The sequence below is a fragment of the Cygnus atratus genome, chromosome 1 (assembly GCF_013377495.2).
Source record: "Cygnus atratus isolate AKBS03 ecotype Queensland, Australia chromosome 1, CAtr_DNAZoo_HiC_assembly, whole genome shotgun sequence".
NCBI lineage: Eukaryota > Metazoa > Chordata > Aves > Anseriformes > Anatidae > Cygnus > Cygnus atratus.
In genome coordinates, this window is record NC_066362.1 from 180,287,547 (window position 1) to 180,311,504 (window position 23,958).

General features: G+C 48.3%; 1 long non-coding RNA gene across 2 annotated transcripts in view; it reads left to right on the plus strand.

The window, feature by feature from the left end:
* Positions 1 to 23,958, plus strand: part of LOC118251370 (uncharacterized) — an 82,627-nt gene that overhangs the window by 39,440 nt on the left and 19,229 nt on the right. For both annotated transcript variants that reach the window (XR_004779779.2, XR_007709310.1), the window contains one exon: positions 5,164 to 5,243. This is a non-coding gene — a long non-coding RNA (uncharacterized LOC118251370). The remainder of the gene's footprint in view (positions 1 to 5,163; positions 5,244 to 23,958) is intronic.

Below are 23,958 nucleotides of genomic sequence, written 5' to 3' on the forward strand. Positions count from 1 at the left end.
CAATAATTTTTTTAAAGGTGACGCATGAAAAAGGATGGACAGGGATCAGCTTTTTGCATTCTCAATACAAAAATGAGGATACATCAAATGAAGCTGGCAGTAGGCGGGTTCACAGAAAATATACTCATGGCATCCTTTGCCTAAAGATGTCTGGATGAATGAAGTCCACACAGATCCATGGAGACACTGCAGAAAACCTTGGTAGAGGGAGCTAGTGAAGCCAAACAGTATCAGGCTCAGGAACCCACCCGAGCTAAGAAAAACTGAGTAGTGGGACCCACGCGCAATATGCGATGTGCTTGTCCTGGTCCTGCTGTTCGCTGGGACAGCACCTGGGTGAGACCTGGCCTATGTCTGCTGCTGGGAACAGGATAACGGGCCTGGCCTGAACCAGCCTGACCTCTCTTACATTCTCAAATAAGGTCAGTTTATGAATCACTGTCTACCAGCCCAGTCTGTGCAATAGTGAAACAAACACTTTCAGGACCTTTCCTTCTTTACATTCAACCAGCTAGAGCCAACCTGAGGCAGTCCTCGTCCTCCCTGTTACTGCAGTGTCAGCTTTGCTAACTGCACGGTCTGTGGTGTTTCAGAGATTTTATACGTTAATAAAATGTCTCTTCCTCATCTCTTTTTTCTCACTTGATCACGCCTTTACCTAAACCAAACTTTCTTCCTCTTCCTCTTTCCTCTTTCTTCCTCACCGTAGAAACTTGTTGCTACCACTGTAATTTTGACTAGTGGTTTTTCTTGTTCCTTATGCTTGCCTTCAGATTCTCTCTACTACAGAGAGGAAATCTTTGAGCCCATCAAAGAAAAGAGCAAGAAAATCCCTAGAAAATCCATGGGATAGTGTTGTTCCCATCACAGTAACTTGGGAGGAGGAATTTCATTCTCATTTTTATTAAACTGAATCCACAGCTCTGTACTGCCAAACCTGTATGTTATGTTTCAGAACTGAACAGGCCAGGACCACAGTCTTTGGACATTATCAGAAATAATTTTCTTCCTTTCCACTTGGGAAGTTGTCCTGCTGCTAGGTTTGTCCTCCAGAGACACGTAGGAAGGACAAGGAAATTCAATGGGAAGTCTCTATATTTAGCAGGGATGAAGGTCAGCATTGCTTATGTTCAGTTCCCTGGTTACTATAGGCTCTTTCCAATTTTCAGTCGACAGGCATAGGTGAATGCAGCCAGAGCTTAAAGGGTAAGGGAGCAGGAAGGGATGGAGGAGCAGGGGAGGATCTGGAGCCCTTCACAGCATCCTTTCACCCTCTGCCTCCTGGCGCTGGTAAATCCGCACTTGAACAGCCAGTGCCTTACTGAAAAATAAAATAAAAAGCCTCTCCTGTTTGGCTTTACTTTTAACACCTCAGGTGTTGAGCAAATTAAGGCAAACCTCTGTGCCAGGGCTCTGTCTCTTTAACTTTATGTGTACACCAGCAGGCACAGTAGGAACCCATTCTGTTTTGAACACCCGATAGCATAAATGGCTGATAATTCAGAAAGGAAGGAATCCACGTTTTCTATTACTTCTCTGGCCTCCTGGAATTATTAATCTAAGTTTAATGAGTTCTATATGTGTACTTTATTTTGTTTAAATGAAATGTTTCTCTTTTAACAAGACCACTTAAAATTAAATACGAAAGTAGGGCAGCCTGTATTAATGTTAAATTTATTAGAATATTTTAAAATAACACAATAAAAATCCCATGCAACACGTTTTTTGATGCCAAAGTTTGAGAGAAAGTCAAACCACCAAAAGGGTGGGAGTCGCTGGCACAGCACATGGACCTATAACCTATGCTGAAGTTGCTTCTGAGATAGTTTTTTTTCCCTTTTAATGTACTCATTTACTTTATATTAATGACTAATACTTTCAAAATTGAAAAATCCACAGAGGGATGAAAAAGCAGACAATTTCCTTTTTTTTTTCTCCTGGAGTCCATGAATGAAAACGGCAGGAGGATGAGATGTACTAGTTCCAAAGTCCTGCAGGTCGTGCTGACCAGAAACAATCGCTTAAGTTCACCAACTAGCAGCGATTAGGCCTTGTTGAATAAATCAGTTTTCAGTGCACTGTGTTCTGATAAATGTATTCTTTTTCCTTACATGTTATGTGCATCTGAGGTTATTTCATTTAACTGATAAAAAATGAAGTGCTCTTCTGCTACATTTTAATTGAATTCCACTCTCCATCTACACGGAGTTTACGAATTGTAATTGGAAGACTGAATCATCCAGTAAAGGAAATCCATTAAAATTTCTATCATAAAATGTAAAAATTAAGGAGCAGAGGTTAGCTATGGAGATGATTAAGTAAAAATTGTACGGCTACGGAATAACAACTTGGATGGCAAGAAGACTCCTGTTCTGCGAAGTGGCTATGTTTTGTTGAATAAAGGCCTTTAAAATGAAAATAAAATAATGCAAACGTAAAGCTGTATCAAAACAGCCTGAACGAGGCAGGGTCTTTCTGTTTTAAAAGGTAGTTAAAAGTGGCAATTTCACTCAGAGACACAACCCAGCGCCCTGAGAGCTGCCACCGGGCCCTCCGAGCCCCATCCGGACCCAGCCCGCAGCGGAAAGCCCTGGTTCATCATCAGCCGGCCCCGAGCTCCCTCTGACCGGCACAGGCCCTCGCTCGTCTTGGAACGAGCAAGCAGCTGCTGCTTATATAAACCGTGGTGGTGCAGCAGCAGCACCCATCGCCTCTGCCTCTGCCTCCCGGGGCTCTTCGGTGCCGGCAGCAGGAGAAACGGGCGCCGGCAGCTCGCAAAGAGGAGCAAGCGGGGCAGCGGAGACACCGGGACCCGGCTGCAGATAAGGTGGAAGATGGCCTGAGGTTAGACGACCCCGGCTGCCAAGCGTGTTGCCTTGACGAATCGCAATTGCTTGACAATTGCTCCAGGCTTGGAAAACATCGCGTTATCGTGTCGGTGCTGTATGCACTGATAGAGATTGTTTTCCTTGTACGCACTGGGTATTTCAGACTCGGCTAGTGATGTGTGAAAACATAGATAAGTTCAGGCTGGAGGTCTCAAACTTGAAAGTCAGAGGCTTGAAAGTGTCTCCTTTTTGAATTCCTCCTTTTGGCTATCGGATGTCTGACTTTAACTCAAGAATCAATCGATGTCCAGCACCTACAGTGGTCTTTGAAATGCCTTTTTTTTTGAATGGTGTCTTTGTTAGAGCTGGAGAAGTTTCACTGGACAAATATCACAGTTTTGTGCTCAACGAATGCTTGTGTATGAATTATCTCCTTGCATAGGTTTCAGCATTACGGCTGTTGGATACATTAAAGACTAGCAGTGGAGCAGTCCATGCTCCCAGCTCAGTATTTAAGGCAAACGCAGAAGCTCAGCGTTGATTACATATTTTATACGCTGTAAGAACTTAATTTTTTTGGTCTGGACTGTAACAGAACTTCCTTTTGAACCGCTGTCTGCAGTTACTGTTTCTTCCCCTTTCAGCAAAAGTTTTAGTGATAATATAAACATCAGTCTCTTTCAGTTGAAGGTTTTGTTTTCCACGAAATAAAATGCTCCTTTTTCTGCAAAGCAGCCGAGGCTCTCCCTGAAATAACCTCATCTTCCTACATCTTTCCTTGTATTTTAACACGTCTGCTTAAGTATTACGAAACTTCTCGGTACAAGAAGGGATGTAGAAAGACATGAAAAATAATGGGATTTTTCAATATATTAGTAAAAAAAAAAAAAAAAAAAGTAAGGGGGAGGCAGCATGCAATGTATAGCACTCATATGGGCTCGTACGACCTCAGGGGCACAGAGAGGTAGGATCCCTGTGATTTGCAAGAGAACCTGTGGGCTTTGATTCTTTCATCTACACAGCATTAGAAAGTAAATAGGCTAACAGTCTTGATGAAGACTTTGGTCATTACTCAGCATCCTCCATGAACCTTCTTATCTTTCCCTCTGTTTTCACATGCCTCTTGCATATTTCCAGCAGCCTCTCCCTCCAAAATCACTTTCTTGCTTGAGAAAAGGACAGGTTGGCTACTACTTGGAAATTTGCCAACCTGTCAATATTTCAGTTCTTGCTTTCAAACGAGATGTCTGCCAGTCTGTATGCTAAGATCACTTATTATTCACAGCTACAATAAGGATACCTGGATCCGATATACAGCTCTTTATCTAGAGAGCTCAACAGCTTTTTAAAGCCTTGAGTGAGACTTTGTTCCTTTTAAAAGTCGCAGAACTCAGGTAGAAGTGGCTAAGGCAAGGTTAAACTGTTTGTACCCTCTCACTCTTGGTCTGCTTGACAGACACTACCACAATCATACAGCTCCCCTAGCCTGGGTGCCTTTTCGCAACCCAGAATCTCTGCAATGCTGCGTGCTGAATCTCCTACCACTCCCAAAAACCTTTCCTTATTCCAACATATGGGAGGCTTATGGCTTCCTTCCCCAATTCCTGTAGGAGGATCCTTCCCTAGGTGAGATACAAGGGGCTTGGTGCCCTCTCCTAGTCAGGTCTTTGGATCTCAATCATCCTGATTTTCAATTCCTTTTTGTGGAGATGTGTTACAGCCTGAGAACTCCTTTCAGGGAGATCTTCCCAGCTGGATGAGCTTTGTAGGCACTGTTAACTAGGCATCTTGCCTCTGGAACAATGACTTTTGTATTTTGAAAAAACAAATGCACAAGTAAACACAGTCTTGCGAAATACTTGTTTCAGGTCTTAGGTTATTTTAGGTTTTTCCTTGTGGGTCCCTTCCGACTCGGATATTCTATGATTTTTCCTAACCTTAATATATGTAACTTTGGAGCATCCTTTATGCATTATTTTGTCTATTAGGTTCAGTCCTAGGACAGTTTTAATTGTCTTTACCTTTGAATCAAAAAGCCACTGGTGAAATTCAGAGACACGGACAGGGACAGAATTACAACCCTAGCCTGAGCTCCCATTCCAGACCTTTCCCCAAACACAATCCATCTTCTACCTTGCTACAGATTTAACATCAGCTGTATGATGTAACTTGAAATGTCTGCAGGAACAGTAACAAGCAATCTGCACTCAGGTGGCGGGGTGACAGAGACAGCAGTGATATTTTTCAATGTGTTAACCAACCTAGTGTCTTTAAGCATGTTCAGGAAATTATGCTAAGTCACTTGATTTCGTTTTTTTTTCTCATACATTTACAGGTCGACTTTGCCTGTAGCACTGAGTGTATGGTTTTTATGACTAGCGTCAAACTTGAAGCTTTCAAAGCCATGTGTCAAAGGTAAGTTAGATTAATAATTTTTTTATTTGTATACATCACTAAAAATATTGTACATTCGCAGGGGAATTTACAGGGGAATTGAGGGCTCAGCTCTGTTGATAAGGCACGGTCCTGAGTGAAGGGTGTTGTGAAGCAGCGTGCGTCCCTACAGCGAGCTCTCCAATATACTGAGGAAGCGTGCATACTGCACCAGCTTCTAAAATAGTGCAACCTGATCCCTTCTGTACAGCTCAAGGGGTGGGGGTGAGGAGCGAAGGTGAAGGAATAGTAGCCCAGATCCTCCTTCCCATTTGGGGTCCGGTATGCTCTGTTGAGTGAAGAGAGCATTAACTGCATACGGACGTGAATCAGAAAGGACCCTTTGCTCTCACCCTTCACAGTTCTTGTGGCACAGGCCAGGTTTAATCTAGTCTGTGTTAGGAGAAACTGAGTACACGTACAGGGTTATAATGAGCTTCCTCCTCGTCTTCATTTTCCCTCGCTGGTATGTAAATCATTGCTCTAATGCTTGTAAGGGATAAAAATCTGTAGGAGTTACGAAACTGAAGTGATTGCACTAATGTGGAGGTCCTGAAGACTGTTAGTCTTCAGTGTTTATCTCGCCATTTAGCACTATAAAGCTAAAATGAGCTAAGCTCCAAATCAAAAGAGACTATCTCATATTTCTCTAACCAACAAATGCACAAAAAAAAAAAGTCAAGTAAGTTACTAAACAAACCTTTACAAACAAGGACAGACAATATGCAAGTCAGAAAAGTGGTTTACTGGAGTTTCACTTGTGGGTAGCGATTTAGAAGTTATCCAGGTATAGTAGTTCATAGATTTAACTTGGAAAGACTACCAAAATTAATATTTAGTCAGTAGTTGTGACAGCCAGTCAGTACACTGTCATACAGTAGGATCTTTGTGAAATTTATTATTTTATAAGAAAGGATGTTCAGGCACATACCACATTCAGCTAGAAACAAGGTTATTAAGAGCCCTGAAAAAGTACAGTTGTTTCGATATTCTGCCTTGCCAGCTAGTGTCGCCTAGTTTTCAGCACATTTATTTTCTAATTCTTCATAAAGTCTAAAGTGTGTATTTCCCATCTGATGAACCACTTCTGATTTCTTAATTTGCATTAATCTTATTTATGTGAGATATATTTGTAGCTCTCATATATGCTGAGAATGCATTTTCGGTCTGTGCTAGGTGTCTCTTTTGTACACATTAAGCACACATTTTAAAGTAATGCCCCGCTTGGCTAATACCATTTATGCATATAGAGTGTTAAGAACATTAACTGTACATAGAGAAAATATTCATCAAAACCACTAAAATACTTTAAAATTTTCTGAAAAAAATACATTACTTTTTATGAAGCATTAATGCCAAACTTGAAAACTGCCCTGTTAGACATCCCTCGGTATAACTAGAAGGTAAGAGCAGAACCCAGAAGCGGTGTCAGGAGAAGGAACTGGTGAAAACGATACTTCTCATTTCCAGCTACTAGAAATGAAAGCTACATAAAGATTTCTCCAAGAATGCTATCAGTCTTCAGCTAGGAGGGTCACGCCATCCCTGTCTAGCTGCTGGAAGGAAGGGAGAGTTTTCTTTTCTTTCCCCCTTTCCAGAAAACAACAGTTACTATAAAAGGATAGCTAGATCTGTGCTGCTTTCTTTCTGTGCCTCAGGCTCCATGTTTTAAAACTTTTCCTCTCCCACCGTGTCTCGCCCATCAAGAATAACCACTGCACTTCCCCGCTAATAGTTCTGTCATATGGCAGCAACAATATACAGCAGACGTTTCTGCTCGTTTAGGACCGGGTTACAGGCTTCTGAAAAGCAGTAAGTGGACTTGCAGCCTTGTTAGCTATGCATGGCTGCTGCTTGTTAAAGTGCTACTGTGCAAAAAGGCAGCGACACTGGAAGTGCCTGCTTGCCGAACCAGGAAGACCATGCTGTCCCTATCGGTCCCGTTTCCAAGTGTGAGCTCAGGACACCCTTTATGGCTGAGAGATGTGGTTTACGTTTTAAACGAAAGCTTTGGCAATTCCTAGCCGAGGCCTTTAGGGTCAGCAGGGAGAACTGCTTGTTATCACTAGGAATATCATGAGACCGTGTTTTTTAACACAGCTGGGGGACGGAGGACAGAATTATGTTTTTAAAAGAAAAACCATCAGACACCACCACATGGTGCAGCCAGAGCGGTCCCAAATGTAATGCTGGAGCAGAAGGTGACCGAGAATCTTTCTCAAGTGTGAGAAGGGAAAGGGATGATTGTTCAGATAATCATATGCTAAAGTACTCATGTCTGTAATTCAGGCAATCTAAAGAAAAACAGACTTAGATCCATTAGTGATACACAAGCTATATTTTCTATACGACCAGAAAAACATTATCTTGATCTTGCACACCTGAAAAGCACTGGTATTGGAAGGTAACATTACGTAAAAGTACACACTGGGTGTACTTAGGCACTGCTTTCGACCTCCCAGTGAATTAAGGTAGTTTCACTTTTCTGTGTACCCTACTAATCCGGCTCTCGTTTCCGATGCTTTTTGATAGTTAAAACAGCAGGGGCTGGTAACGTGAGGAGATGGGGCTGTGTGTGTGTGTGCACATACACACGGACCTCCTTCCACTCACGGCTTCATTTAGGGCATCCATATAATACAGGGAAAATATGCTCCTGTTGTGTTTGCTGAGCGCTAATCCCTTTACACGTGGGATATTGAATTGAGATTTGTTTGTCTCTGGGAGCGCGACAGGTCTGCAGAGCCTGATGCACAGGCCTGCGTTTCAGAGCCGAGCGGATTCGGGGTGCACACAGGCTCAGCTTGCGGTGGCCGAGCTTGGCCGTGCTCCCCGCGCTCCCCACACCCCTATCCCTAAGCCACGTCCCTTTCCAACCACTTTTCCAAAATCCTGAGAGCTCCCAGCGCGGCGCGGCCAGGGAGCCCTCCCGCAGCCAGCTGCGGCCCCCGGCCAGCCCCCCGCTGGCTTACGCGGACACCGAGCCCCTCGGGGAGCAGCCAGCAGATTCCTCGCCTCCCGGTGTCAGGACCCGCGACCCCGCTGGGAAAGCCAGCTGTGGCAGCTCCTCGCCCTCAGGACGAGAGGGGGGCTCATCGCCATCTCCATCCCCCCTCCCTGGCCCCGCTCTTTTATGATGGGTTGTTTTCCTCCTGCGTGAACGCGAGGGCCGGCGGGGTGCTTCCAGAGCGCGCATTTGTTCCCTTGCGGAGTTTGGCGGCAAAAAAACGAGCGTGTTTTGCCCCATTAATTATGGATAATGGAAAAAGTGTCAGTATCTACATGGTTAAAGCAGCGAGCACGCCATCGCTGACGGTGCCGCCAGGGCTGTGTCCGCGGGGTGCTCCGGGAAGGCAGACGCGCCCGGGTGTTCCCGGTGGGATAGAGTATCCCACCGGGAGAGCTGTGTGCCGGGGAGACCTCAAAATGTGTGTATCCTATAAACAGGGAGACCTATAAACGTGGGTATCCTACAAAGGGGGAGAGCTGTGAATGTATATATCCTAGAAAGGGGGAGAGCTGTGAACGTATATATCCTAGAAAGGGGGAGAGCTGTAGAGATGTATATATCCTATAAAGGGGGAGAGACCAGTAAAGATGAATATTATGCAAAGGGGAAGACCTGTAAGCGTATATACCCTACAAAGGGGGAAAGCTGTAAAGATGTATATCCTACAAAGGGGGAGACCTGTTAGCATATATATCCTACGAAGGGGGAGACCAGTAAGGATATATATCCTACAAAGGGGGAGACCTGTAAGCATATATGTCCTATAAAGGGGGAGAGCTGTAAAGATGTATATCCTACAGAGGGGGAGACCTGTAAGCGTATATATCCTACAGAGGTGGAGAGACCAGTAAGGATGTATATCCTATAAAGGGGGAGAGGTGTAAAGATGTATATCCTACAAAGAGAGAGACCTGTAAGGATATATATCCTACAAAGGGGGAGAAGTGTAAAGATGTGTATCTTACAAAGGGGGAGAGGTGGTAAAGATGTATATGCTCCAAAGGGGAGACCTGTAAGCATATATATCCTACAAAAGGGGAGAGCTGTAAAGATACAGATCCTACAAAGGGGTAGACCTGTAAGCGTATATATGCAGTGAAGGGGTAGACCCGTAAAGATGTATATTCTACAAAGGGGTAGACTTGTAAGTGTACATATTCTACGAAGGGGGAGAGGTGTAGAGATGTGTACCCTACAGAGGGGTAGACCTGTAAGCGTATGTACCCTACAAAGGGGGAGACCCGTAAAGACAAATATCCTACAAAAAGGGGGACACCCGTGACTGCCGCCTCAGCAGCCCGCCTCGGTCCCCCGCTAACTTTCGGGGCAGCGGAGCTCGGGGCTCGGCTCGGGCAGGACACCGGGACTAGAGCAGGAGAACGGGCCGGGACCCGCCGCCCGCCGGGGGCCGCCCTCACGGACCCCCCCGGTCCCCCTCCTCTGAGGGGACGTTGGGGGGAGGGGGGGGGGGGTGGGGGCTGAGGGAGGTGGGCGGGGCGCCAACGGAAGGGCCGGCGGGGCCTTGGCGGGCAGCCCCGGGCGGCGGGGCCGCGCGCGGTTGGCCAGGCGGGCTGTCACTCAGCCGACGTCACAATACGGCTGCGTGAGCACTGTAAACACTCGGCGGCGCGCTCGCGGGTGCCGCGGGGGCGCGCCTCTCTCCCCCCCCCCCCCCTCCCCCGACAGTAGGGACCCGGCGGGGGGGGGGGGGGGGGGGGGCGCGGGGAAGAGGGGGGGGAGGCGCGCCCCCGCGCTTTTCCCCCCCTACCCGCGTGCACGCGGAGGTAGCATCCCCCATAGGGATGATGTAATTCCCCTCTGCCCCTGCCCGCACCGATCCCGCCGCCGCTCGGGACACGCGCGACCCCCCCGCTCCCCGATTTTTTTTGGGGACACACACACACACACACACACACACGACACGGACCCTTTCCCCCCCGTGCGCGCACACGCCGGGGAGCGCGAACAAGCGGCCCCCCCAAATTCCCTCCCCGCTCCTTACCTCGCTGCCCCCGCCCGCTGCCCGCCCCGCGCACCCCCTCCCCAAATGTGACCCCCCCCCCGCCCTCCTCATCCCCCCCCTCCCCCGCACCCCCAAAAAAACCCCAAACCCACCCCACGGCCACGCGTGTCCCCGGCACTTACTGTCACGAACTGGGTGTGTGTGTGTGGGGGGGGGGGGGGGCGGCAGGGACGGGACCCCCCCCCCGCTGCCGGTGCCCAGCGCTTCGCAACGAGGAAAAATGATAACAATAATATATATATATATAAAAAAACAAATCCTAAGGAGAATAAGAACCCCGCAGCTCTCAGCTCCCAGTAGCGGGGGGGGGGGAGGGAGGCTCCGGCTTTTAACCGGAGGGAAAAAAAAAAAAAACATTAAAAAAAAAAAAATCAAAATATCCACCCACCCGCCCGCCCCCCCCTCTCCACCTTCTTCTTCTTCTTCTCCTCTCTCTCCCCCCCCCCCCCCCCGGTTGCCTTTTTTGTGCCGTTTCAGCAAAGCTGCGAGGAAGTTGCTCCTTTTGTTCCACTATTTATAGATTGCGTCAACGTTGCGAAAAGGGGAAGGCGGAGCGGTGGCACTTACTCCTCGCCGGGGGGGGGACACACACACACCCGACACACACACACACACAGGCGTGACCCCGGGCTCCCCCCGGGCAGAGCCACGCTGCCTCCTCCTCCTCCTCTTCCTCGTCTTCTTCCTCCTCCTCCTCCCGGCACGGCTCCGCCCCGCTTCCCCCCCCCCCCCCATTTTTCTTTTTTTTTTTTTTTTTTTTTTTTTCCTCCCCCCCCCAGGCTGGGGGTAGGCGGCGCAGGAGGGAAAAACCTGTTGCGGCCTCGGAGGGGGGAGGCCGGGGAGCGGCCCTCGCAGGTGCACCCGGCTCCTTCCTCGCGGCTTAAGGGGAAGGGGAGGCCGGGGGGGGGGGTTCACATGGGGCCGGGGGGGGGGGGGGGGGACACAGAAGAGGCTGGTCGCCCCTGTGAGGCGCCTCGGGGAGCCCGAGGTGGCGGCGAGGCTGAACAAAAGGGAAAAAAAGAAATAAAAAATAAGAAGAAAAGTGCAAACACCAGGCCGGGGCCTTGCACCCGAGGCCGCGGGGTCCCTCCCAAACGCCCCCGGCCCACGCAGGACCGGGGCCGGGGGTCGGAGGCTGCGGAAAGCTCGGAGGGGGAGAGTTTTGGGGGGAGCCGCTTTTGGGGTCTCCTTTTCGCCATCCGCCTCCCGACCCCCCCTTCTCTCCCCGCCTCCTCCGTCCCACTCGCGGCGGGCACGGCTCCCCGTGGAGCCCCGGGGGTGGTTTTATTTCATTTTTTTTTTTTTTTCCCTGCCCTGCTCCGGTTTAAAAAGGAAAGAAAAAAAAAAAAAAAAAAAAACCAAAACCCAAAACGTGTAAGAACGAAAATCGCCTTAGGTGGGAGGCGGCCGGGGCTCGGCGCCGCTCGCCAGACGGCTCCGCTTTTTTTTTGGGGGGGGGGAAAAAGGGGGCGAAGGGGGGCTTCCCCACGGCCCCGCGTGGAAATAAAGCAAGGGAGCGGCCCGTGGCGTGGGGCTGGGGCCGGCCGAGGCCGGGCTGCGTGAGTAAAACCTCGTGGGGAGCCCCCGGAGCCGAGCCGGGGCAGAGGCAGGGCTGGAGCCGAGACCCAGGCGGGACGGGGGGCACGGGGGGGCCGCTAAGGGCTGGTGCGAGGGGGCTGGGGGGGCTGCGGGGAAGGGGGCTCCGTGCGGCTTAGGGAACCGAGGGGAAGTCGGTAGGACCTTTTCTGGGGAGGCGGCCCCATCCCCTATCCCCATCCCATCCTCATCCCCATCCCCTATCCCTATCCCCATCCCCATCCCCTATTCCCCATCCCAATCCCATATCCCTATTCCCAATCCCCTATCCCCATCCCTCCTCCGGTTTCTCCTCTCCCCGGCAGCCGCCGCGTCCCGGCCGTTTCGTTTCTGCCGTCGGGAGCGCCGCCGGCTCCTTTTCTTTCCTCTTTTTTTCCTTTCTTTTTCCCCCTTTTTTTCCCTTTTTCTTTCTATTTTTTTTTTGTTTGTTTTCCAGCGGCTCGCCTGGCCTCCCGGGGAAAGCAAGCGGGAGGCTTTACCACAAGGCTTTTTTTTTTTTTTTTTTTTCCTTTTTTTCTTTCTTTTTCTCGCTTTTCCCCCAAGTTTTTAAAGAGCAGCCGAAGGGATAGCCTGCCTCCCGCCCCAGGCAGTGGGGTGCTTCATAGGGCTGCGCTCCTTGCAGGCTGCTCTCCTCGCACGGCCAGCGGGGCTCCGAGCTCCCAGCAACCTGCCGAGGGGCTGGGCGGCTCGAAGCGGGGAAGGAAGGGGGCGAAGTGACCCCAAACGTTGTGCCTTTTTGGGGCACAGGCGCTCTCTGCTGTGAGACGGGGATTTTTTTAAAAACTCTCCCATCCAACTTTTAGGGTTTTAGCGGCGGAGCGCAGCCGCTCAGCGCGTTTCCAAGCGGGATGGAGAGATCGAATGCAATCCCCCAAACGCTTTTTTTATATAAAATATATGAAATAAAACCCTTAACAGCCGGCGCTTGGTCGGATCCTGCTTACTAACAACTTTCCCGAAACGGCCAGAGCTCAGCCTGCCTTCGGAGGGAAGCGGGGAGGATTTGGGGCAGCACCGGGGCTGCGGGTTTTTGGGGTCGGGACGGCAATTCCTGGGTCCCGAGCGCCTTATCCAGCGCACGCTTTGCCTTACGGAGCTGCTGGCAGCCGGAGCCGGGGGGATCCCCGCTGGGTCACCACGTGGAGGAAAAAAAATGCTCGATTTTGTCAAAAAAAAAAAACAACCTAAAAATAATAAATAAAAAATCCCCCATCCCTCCCCGGGGTGGCACGGAGAGACAGCGGTGCGAACCGAGCTCCCAAGCTGCGGGGAGAAGGCAACGCGAGGACGGGTTTTGGGGGTGGGAAATAGTGGAAACAATTAAAAATAATTAAAAATAATTGAAAATAATAAAAAAAATTTTTAAAAAAGCTAACTGAGCAAGAGAGGGGGGTGAGGGAAGAGCTCTGGTGCCGGGCTCGCCGTGCCCGCACCTCCAGCGGCCGGGGGCGGCTGGGGACACGGTTTTTCCTTGCGGTTTTTGCTTGCCCGGTGCCGGGGGGGTCCCGGAGCACCGCCGGTCGCCACCGGCCTCCCAAATCCCGGCCGGGGCCCCGGAGTCCCGGGCTGGGAGCGCTCCCGAAATGGGCTCAAAAAGCCGGATTTCGGGAAAAACCGCGCGGGGAGCAAACCGGTTCCGCGCGTCCAAGCGGAGCCGGACCCGCAGCAAACCCGAGTCACCTCCAGGCAGACTTTAGGGCTTTTTATTATTCCTCTTTTTATTAATTATTATTTTTTTAAAATCATTTCGCTCTGGAAGCTCGCCGCGCCGTGATTCCAGCATCGTTATTCCGGGCTCCGTTGCCTGCCCGCAGCCAGCTCGCAAAAGACTTTTGCAAAAGTTTTTTTTTTTTTTTTTTCTCGTCCCGACGGATCCCTGCGAGGTTTTAGGATTCCTCCCCCCCCGCCCTTTGCTCCCCCAAATCGCCTCGCTTTTGGCCAGCACGGCGGCGGCTCGCTGCGGGGCTGCGCAAACGGACCGCGGCTTTTCAGGGCGTTGCAGAGGCTGAGCGAAAATCCCGGGACGGTAAGAGCCAAAAAACTGGGTGCCGGCCAAGGGCAAAATCGTTATTTTTAACTGAGGTGGTGTTTTATTTATTTATTTATTTATTTTCTCCTTTCCCGGTGTAGCTGGAAAGTGTCAGCCGCAGCCTCGGTGCTGCTGCGTAAATTAGCGGAGGCTTTTTAAAACGTGGGAGGATGCGTACGGCAAACAGCCACAAACCCTACAGAAATGCAAGAACCTGGGCTTGGAGGGAGGTTTCCCAGCGACGACTTGTTATTTTTTTCCTGATTTTTTTTTCTTTCCCTTTCTTTCATTTTCTTTCTTTTCCTTTTTCCTTCTTTTCCTTTTTCCTTCTTTTTCTCTTTCTTCCTTTCTTTCTTCCTTTCTTTTTCTTCCTTTCTTTTCTTTCTTATTTCTTCTCATTATTTTTCCTATGACTATTTTTCCTCTAAACCCTCCGTTCCTGCCGAGCAGCCGCAGGGGCAGGGGGCTCCGCTTTTGGGGTGCCCCCGGCGGCCCCGAGCCGCGCACAGTTGCGGGGAGCGGAGCGGGGCAGGGGGGCCGCGGGCACCCCGCTCCTCCCCGTTCCCCGCCGGGAACCTGCTCTCCCCTTTTCGTTCCCCAGCCCCAAAACCTTCCCGGCGACGAGAACCAAATCTGCCCGTCCCGACGGGCTCGAGGTCCGGGGCGCCCCCCCGGCGGCAGGTTTCCCAGCGCCCCGTTTTAGGACGTTTTGTCCCACCGAGATGGCCCCGACCCTATAATTTCGGCCGTCCCCAGTGCCGCCCCCGGTGGCGCCGGGGCTGCCCGGTTCGTGTCTCGCCCAACTTGGCGTAGATTCGGGTGTGAGCTGAGGTAGGCTGAGCGCTGCAGATGGCCGCGTTTATCCTCCTATTAGGGCACAACCTAAACTCGGCGGGTTTCAATCCCGTCATTAAAAAAAAAACAAAAAAAAAAACCACCAAATGCAAATCCTCGGCGTCCCGGGCGTCTGCCGGGACTTTTCTTTCTGCCGGCACACGGGGAGTTGTTTGACACACGGAAAGGAGCGACGGATTCCCTCCTTTGAGCAGGAGGTCAAACGATGCAATTACGAAACAACAAAAAAAAAACCACCATAAAAGAACTAACAAAAACCCAACAACCAACCCAAAAACAAACAAACAAACAAACAAACCCCAAACGCAGCCAACTCCGGAGAGTCACAAGAGGCTGGAATATCTCCGGGAAAACAAAAAAGGGGGGAAAAAAGGGGAAAAAAAAAAAGACAACGAACAATTGCTTTTCCAAGGGTTTGGGGTTCGACCCGGTTGCGTCCTTGTGCGGGGAGGGGAGGGGGGGCCCGGGGGGCCGCATCCTGCTCCCGGTGCTGTGAGCGGGGCTCGGGGTCGGGAGCAGGGGGCTGCCACCGGGGCCGTTTGGGGGTTCGGGGGTCGGGAGGGCGAGGGGGTGCCGCGGCGCCTTGGGGTTTCCCCAAAGGAAACTTTGTGGTGCCTTGGGAGGACGTGGGCAGCCGGGGACAGCGAGCGGAGTAACGCCTGGATGCCTGGAAAGCGAGAAAAAGAAGGGGGAAAAAAAAAAAAACGATCAACCAAAAAAAAACCACCCTAAAACCAAAACTTTTAGGGGCTGGCACTCGCTTCGGGTCATTCTCACCCCTCTCCATCCCAAAGCGCCACGCGCGGCGTTTGGGGCCGTTTCGGCAGCCCTTCGTGCTCGCTGCCCGGCTCCCGGGGGGGCCGCGCTCAGCCCCCAGCCGTGCCGTGCCCGCTGTCCCCGTGTCCCCCGTGTCCCCCCCGGGGCAGCCCTCCTCTCCCCTCGGTGTCCCCCGGGTCCCCCCCGGGTCCCCCCCGGGTCCCCATCGCGCCCCCCGACGGCGCTCCCCTGCGCCGGGCGGGACGAGCGGCTCGGCGAAGTCGCAACCGCTTTCAAGTTAATTAGGGCTTCTCGGTATTTTATTATTATTATTTTTTTAATTGTTTCTCTGCACCAGCCTCTTATCTTTCCCTCGCAGGCAGCCGGAGCGGCGAAAGCCGTGCCCCCCCCCTCCAGGCTGCAGCCACCGGAGTGCAGCCACTCTCCAGCTGCTGCTGCGGGTCAGTATTTGGTCACCTCTGTGTCCCCTCCCCGGCTTTTCTCGCTCGTGTCCCCTCGGCGGTGGCCCTGGGATGTCCCCGGACACGGCGACACCCGCAGCGAGGGTGGCACTCGCCGGGTATGGGGCCGCGGGGGGACACCGAGGGGGGAGGTGGCACCCGCAGAGGGGCTGTGGAGGTGGCAGGGACAGAGCTGGGGACGGGCTGGGACGGTGCTTGGGCACTGCCGGGACAGCTGGGACGATTTAGGGTTGTTCTGGGACGATTTAGGGTTATGCTGGGAAGGTGAAGGGACAATTTAGGGTTGTGCTGGGGCAGTTGGGACAGGGTTAGGAAGGTTCTGGGACAATCTTGGCACGGTTCAGGACAACGCTGGGACAGGCTGGGAGCCCAGGGGGATTGAGCCCCCATCCCCAGTCCTGGTGCTCAGCGTCTTGGGGGAAGGGAAAGGGAAAGAGAAGGGGAAAGGAGAAAGGGAAGGGGGAAGAGAAAGGGGAAGAAAAAGGGAAGAGAAACGGGGAGGGAAGGGGAAGAAGAAGAGGAAGAGAAAGGGGAAGGAAAAAGGGAAGGGGTAAGGAAAGGGGAAGGGAAAGGGGAAGGGAAAGGGGAAGGGAAAGGGGAAGGGACCCCTCTGAGGGCTGGCTGCAGGCAGCCACCGCCTCCAACTTCTGCTCTCCGCCTGCGGGATGTCCGCCTCTCCCCGTCTCCTGGATGTAAAAATCAATATTTTGCCTTGAGCTCGAAGATGCAGCTGGTAGCATCAACCCCTCCTGGTTTCTCTACAAGTGCACCGAGTGCACCTTGTGGTTTCCTCCCTTTTTATGTTGTTTTTAAGCCTTTACCCTACCCTGGGTCAGCCGCCGGCAGGCAGCGCAGCAGCCCCTTCCTCTGCCCCACAGTGCTGTGGGCACAGCTTGGCCTGGTAGCTGGAAAAGTGAGGGCAAAGGACCAAAATCAAAAGTGCCTGAAACTGCCTGAAACTCCTTTTTTTTTGGGGGGGGGGGGGGGAAACAATCATCAGAAAAACAATCCCCAACCACCCCTATGCTCACATGCCAGCAGCGGCCCTTCAGAGCTCCAGAGCTCCGGGACTGTGAGTGGGGGACAACGGCTCCCGGAGAATAATTCAGACTTATCACACAAAATTATATAAAAAATATCACTATTCATCTATTTAACTTGAAAATCGCACTCAGAAAGGCTCTGAGAAGTTGTTTTCGTCATTACTTTTGCTTAGAGGTATTAAATGCAGTTTATCCTTGGCCATATGCTTGTGGACCAAATTCATTAAAGACGTGTATGCTGTACAATCCTGCAGAGCAACTCTAATCACCAGTGAATTTTATTTGACTTGGCAATGTAACAGTGGTGATTTGACTCATCGGGATGTAAATTAAGAGTAAATAGAGAAAAAGTGTTTCTCTGCATACATCTGAATTTACATTTCCTCATTTTAATAGATTAATTACTGTTACTTCTCCGCCTCAAATTAATAAGTGCTCCAGGGGGAATTTGGAGAGGAGTAACCACGAGCATTAGTGTACTAAAGGGCTAATGCACAGAGAAACTTGGTTCAGTATCTCTGATATACATCTGCGTAAGAGAAATGAAAGTGGTTTGAGTAATGAAGCGTTTGTGGGGAGCCTTGTGATGTGTAGACGTGGTGGTGCTGCTCCTGCTCAAGCGCCAACTCCTGCCAGCAATGCCCAGCGCTTATGCATGGTGTGAGGTACCACTTTTTAACACTTTTATCAGCTCTTACACCCTGTTCTTGTTTGTATCTTGCCTGCTTGGCTTGTAAGATCATTTCCTGGGAGTCCAGAAGCTGTCTGACTCACTGCAGTGATTCTGTCCATTAACCTATGGTGACTGTGGGGAGCTGTAGTGTGCTTACAATATGAGGTCCTCATGGTATAGCCCAATGGCCTAAGGATATAAGCAAGACAGCTAACAATTATCAAATGTTATTTGAAGAGGAAGCCTCCTTTGTTATTAAAAGCATGCCTGTGTAAAATGATATTCAGAAAGGATTTGCTCATCGCAGAGTAGCTACCTTGTTTTAGTAATGCAGCTTGCCTTTTATTGCAGCTCGTGTGAGTGGCTGGACTACATGTGATGCTACAAAAGCCATAACTCAGTTAACACAATCTACGCATCTTCGTCTGGTTTTATCCTGCTTTCCATATGTACTACACAACTGTTCCTAGTAGGCATCAGCTGTCTCTGATACAGATTTCAGGAAACAGACCAGCAACACCTAATTCAGAAAGTTCAGAAACGTTCCCTAAGTTTACCACATCAGACTCTCACCCCTCTGAGAGCATCTTGAATTATTTGCTGCTTGAGTACCTCATTTGGGACTGTAGGCCCAGATCCCCTAATGTTATGTGGGATCCTTGGGCATCAGACTCCTTACTCTTAAAGGTAAATATCCAAGTACCTTTAGATGTTGGGCCTCATTCTTTTTTGTTTTCCTTAGGTATTAGATTAGAGATGTCTCATTGCAAATAGCAATGTGTGCTTACTAGAAAGTAAATGGACAAGAATATCCTGCTTCATTGTATTCATAATTAAAATAGTTGTTTTCCTTACATCTATTCCTTTACTTCTAAATTTGGATGGCTACTGCAGGAGCAGGTACAGCATCTAACATCCCAACATCGCAGGAAAATCGGCCCCTTGCCCAGCTCAGACCAAGTTTGGGTGAGGAAAGGGGCCTTGTGTTGTCTCCCAGAGCTCAACAGGTCAATCGAGGGCCTTCTATGAGGCAGGAAGCAATCTGCACAGGAGCCTTCCCGTAACGATGGACGTGTTCCCAGGAGCTCCAACTAAGGAATTATTATTCATCGTACTCTGTTGAAACTTGTTTTATCATGCAGAAGGCAATTACATGAGTTAGCTTAAAGTATATAGATTATTGCTATCCCGTGGCTATATGCACTAACTGTATTTGCCGACTGAAGAAACGAGACATGGCTAATGTGCAGAATTATGTTTTTTAACTTTCTATCTGTGTTATCCTGCCAGAACTGGTTTCTAGAATGCGCATGTGCACTTGCCATGTTACTACAGAGGTTGTCCTCTGTGAACGTTTTGTAGGCTTGTGCACCTTGTGATTGTCTCTGCTCCTGCTTTTTGGAGCCCTGGATCTCCGAGGAAGGAAAATAGGCATGTCACGTGAAACCCCCCTAAAGTTTGTACTTGATATTTTAACTTCCCTTTGCAAGGCAGCTGCTGCATTTGCACGTGTGGGAATCTGGTGAGCCATACAATTTTAGGCTGGGGATTTCTATTCACTAGGGATTAGCTGAACTGTTTTCCTAAATCAGTCACCAGATCTGGATTCCAAATTAACAAAGTGGTACTGAGCATTAATGTAGGCTCTAGGTAGCAGCTTTGCAAATTTATTCAATAAAAGCATTATAAAGGCAGGCTAACTGCCTTAGCTTTAGTGCAGTGAACTCTGAGAAGCAGCGGACTTACTGAATTTATAACAACTAAAAAGCTCAGGTTCATTCAACTCCAAGGATGCTGAATGAGCAATGCTGGTCTTTGTACAATTCCTCTAAACACAACTACTCAAAAAGTTTAGGAGATGCAGAAGCACTGTATCCTGGAAAATAGTGTTAGAAAGGAGCTTGGAGATCGTTGAACCTCTCCCTGTGCCCCGTTGACCCCCTATCCCTTTGTCTTGCTGGACAGACGTTTGCCTAGGCCGTTCCTAAAGACGTCCAGGGATGGAGATTTCACATCACATCCCTGTGCAATCGATACCAATGTTTAACCATCCCTCATGTCAGAAGGCTTTTCTTGGCACGTTTTCCGTGATCTTCTCTAGACTAAACCACACCAGTCCTTTTTCTTCATAGGGGTCCCGTTTTCTTAACCTCTGACCATTCTTACCTCCCCTTTCTGAACTCTGTCCAATCTTTCTTTTGCCATGTCCCGAACTAGACTCAGCATTCCAGCTAAGACCTAACCACTGCTGAGCGAGCAGACAGCTCAAGTCTCCGAAAGACTTGTCTTACTCTATGTATCCCACTACGGGGTCTGCCTTTTCTTGCAGCAACAGCACAGTTGTTTATACCCTGGCTGTGCTCCCCTTTGCTACTTTTCTACAGAACCAATTCTTGCCTAGCTTGTATTTGTACACTGTGAAAGTGCAGAACTTTGTGTATCTCCCTAATAATTTGCCACCTATTTTTAAGACTGTTTCTCCAGTTTGTCAAAATAATCTGAGTTTTGGTCCTATCTTCCAGTGAGCTGGCAAGCTCTATTAGCTTGGAATTACCTGCTCCAGTGAGTAAGTATATTTTATCTTCCATCACCCAGGTTGTTAATGGAAATATTGAGAAACCCCAAACTTACTCTGTACACCCTTCCATTTCAATAATTCACTGTTGGTAAATGCTTCCAGTGACTGACTTTCCAGCCAGTCTGTACTCATCACATACCAGTTTCCTCTAAACTGTGTTCTCTGTCTTGGGTAGAAGAATAATGCATGTCAATGTTGATAACAGTCAAGATATGACACCTTCTGCTTCTCCCATCTGTTATCCTGTTGCAGAAGGAAACTAGATTAGTATGTCACCACCTAGTCTCATCCAAAATAGGCTATCTACACATAATTCAAGACTTTATAAGGCCTGCAGCAGCAATTGCTGAACTGTGGCCTCAAGTGAAGGCACTGCCTATGAGTGGAGGCATCAGCCTGGCTGAAATTGTATTGGAGAAGCAGGGCTCACGACCTGAAGAACATCTGGCAAAGCTTTTGTGGTGTCACAGCGTGGGCAGTGGTACCTCCAGAAATGTGAAACCTACAGTCATTAACTTGATCATCCGTGGCAGGGCATGCCAAGATGAAACAACTATTAGGCTGATGGAAAAGTTGGTGGGCATTAATATAATTTCTCTTCAGAGGTGTACAGTGTGACTCTTCATGTCACATTGCACTTCTTTATAGTCAGAGGAGAGAAATACATAGTTTTTCTATGTAACTCGTAATCTGATTTAGAGAGGAATTGCACCCAGAAATACCCTTTTGTGTACAGTGTGATCTGACAGGTCAGATGCAGACACCTCTGTTTTGGATGTCTAAAGTTATGTTATTCAATTTTTGCATTTTTGTGTCAGGTGCACAAAGTCCACACGTCACACAAGTCACTTCTGGTCTCTGTCAATTATTATGAAAAGCGGGGCAAAACCTCCACAATGGGACTACCCCATCAGTTTGAGTTTTAGGAGAGTCTGATGTCAACAAGGCACTATTGAAATGTGCAGTACCCAGACATCTCCTATTATAACCTCATATACAAGGATGGGCTTCTTGTCTGATGGATATATCACTTCTCTCGTAACTGCTATCATTTCTCTTGTTGCCTAGTTAAGAATTGTGGGTTTACATAGAGCCCCTCCTAGCCCTGAATAAATCTTAAGGGAAAAATAAAGCTTTATGGCTTGTATTAGGGAGCTCCTATTAAGAAACTACCACTGTTGGAGTTCTTGGCATCAAAAACTCATCTCTGTGAGACAGGGAAGTTAATCTCAATAGATTTCTAATGCAGATATACTAAATAGTATTAAACACTTGTGCAGACAACACATATAGAATTTAAATCCAATTATATAATACTTACATATAACATAGCATATAGCATATAGTACATAGTATATACTATACTATATATACGCTATACGCTATACTATATACAATGTAATATAATAGTTTAGAACAGTTCACTTCACTTGGTTGATCTGGATTAATTTTCGTGAAGTGCCTTGATAAGACAAATCCTGAGCACATTTCTGGCAGAACTAGAAGACAGAGCTAATCTGTCTGTGCTGTGGATGTGGATGATGTCCCCGATTTTGCTCCAGCCGACGGTGTCTGCCCTGGGTCTGCTGGCTTCTGTGTTGCTGTTTGAGGGGTTATAGAAGCCAAAACCAGCGCTAGAATTCTGTTGTAATCTGGTAGATCTGATGACCTTGTTAATTTCTAAGGTCACAGATATTAAATCCTGGTGGCATGTGTGACTTCTCTTTTAGGCTCGTTATATAAAAAGCCAATGTGCTAACCAATAATTTTGAAGAGGATTTTCCCAAGACTCATGGGAGAGGCATTGTGTGTATACAGGTATAGCAGTCTGCGTGTCATGAGTGACACCATTTACACTGGATTTTTCCCCAAAGTGCTACGAGACAGATAAGAATGTCTGATATGAAATTGAACTGGAAAATGAACTGAATTCTAAAATTTGGTAAAAACTCTTAAGGAATAGATAACAGTGAGATGGTAATTTCTTGCAGCAAGGCAGGTGAAGCCCACACAAATGCAAAAGAACAGTTGGCTTTAAAATGTGAATTGCCATGTTTATACTTCTCCTCCTCCTGAACATTGCTTTGCTGGAAGGCTCCGTAAGGTTGCCATAGGACACCACAGAAATAGTGGCGATATGCTTGGGCCTTCTAAAACAAGTTACAAGGTATTTTTTCAACCCCGAGCCGGAGTCATTGAAATTTAATGCCAGAAAATTGCCTTAATTCAGTGCAAATGATTGGCACGGTTTCTGAGAAGGTACATGGTCTTAACAGTTATGTTAGAAGATTAAGAAGCTGCAGTTTTCATGGTGATCTCCCAGCCCATCTGTTTTGAAAAGATCAAAGAATGAAGTCATACTTCTGGGTCTGTGTTAACATCATGCTACAGGGAAGGCATTGAAGAAAAGGAAAGTGATCTTTACATATGGCAGAGATGCTGCTGCTTCATTTGTTCATGTTTGGAAGTTTTCTTTGTTATCTTTGTTTCAGAGAGCTTGAAGACAGCTTAAAAAGATGCAAAACCACTGCATGAAATCACATGCATTGTTCTGTATCAGTATGTGCTATGAAGTATGCATGCAATTACTGTGTTGGTTAATTTATATGGCTGCAAATACAAGTCTGAATTTTATACAGTAAATGACAAAATTGCTCAGTTTGCATGTACAGATTCAACAATAATGTTGATGTGTGTGTTTACATACATGTCTTTTTTTAATTTGCAAGTGGTCATCTATTTTTAAAATGTGGCCATTTAAAAGAACGTTTTTGTCTTAAGAATAGGTAAGTATTACTGGCTGGTGTTATTTAGAAGAATGAGCTAAGTCAGGGTGTTCTAAGTCTGGATATGCCACACTTGTAGTCAAAGGCAAGTGATATTTTTGTTTCTGTGTCTCTAAGATGGGCCATTATCACAGAATTATAGAAACCAGTGCTAGAGCAGATCTGAGGTCATCTACTCCTTCCCTCTGAACAAGGCAGAATGAAATACACCTGTGTTCTCCTTAACAGATATTTGACTCATATGCTATCTAATACCTACAGGAAGGGAGATCTGAGAACCTCTCGAGGTGGTTTACTCCAGTGCTAAGTCATTTTAGAAAACTCTTTTTTGACATGTACAATTTAGGTGAACAAGCCTGCGCTGTAACCCGAATCTCTGCTGATGCAGATTAAGCCCATTGGTGTCTCTTCTCTCTCCTGACTTGAAATGGCTCGAGAATAACTTATTTTTCTTGACTTCCAGCCTTTCTTACAACTTTAGTTTTATTCCACATCTTTCCTGACATGTGGTGCCCAAAACTGTACGCAATACAACCTGTGCCAAACAGAATGGAAACATTCCTTAATATGACTTGTAAGGTGTACTTCCCATCGTGTATCCTAGCAGTACGATTTCTTTTTTTAATAACAACATGACATTGGTGGTTAATCTTCAGGTTATTCTGCTATAATCCTCTTTTTTTTTTTTTTCATAACTGCTGCTTTGCCTATCATCCCTCAATCCCCGTGTGTTGCCTAAGCGTAGAGCTTTATTCTCATCTCAGTAGAGTTTCCCCCCTTTGTTTTCAGACCACTTCTCCATTTTGTTAAGATCATTTAGATCATTACTGAGCTGTCCTGGAATATTCACCTAAGTGCCAGTGAAA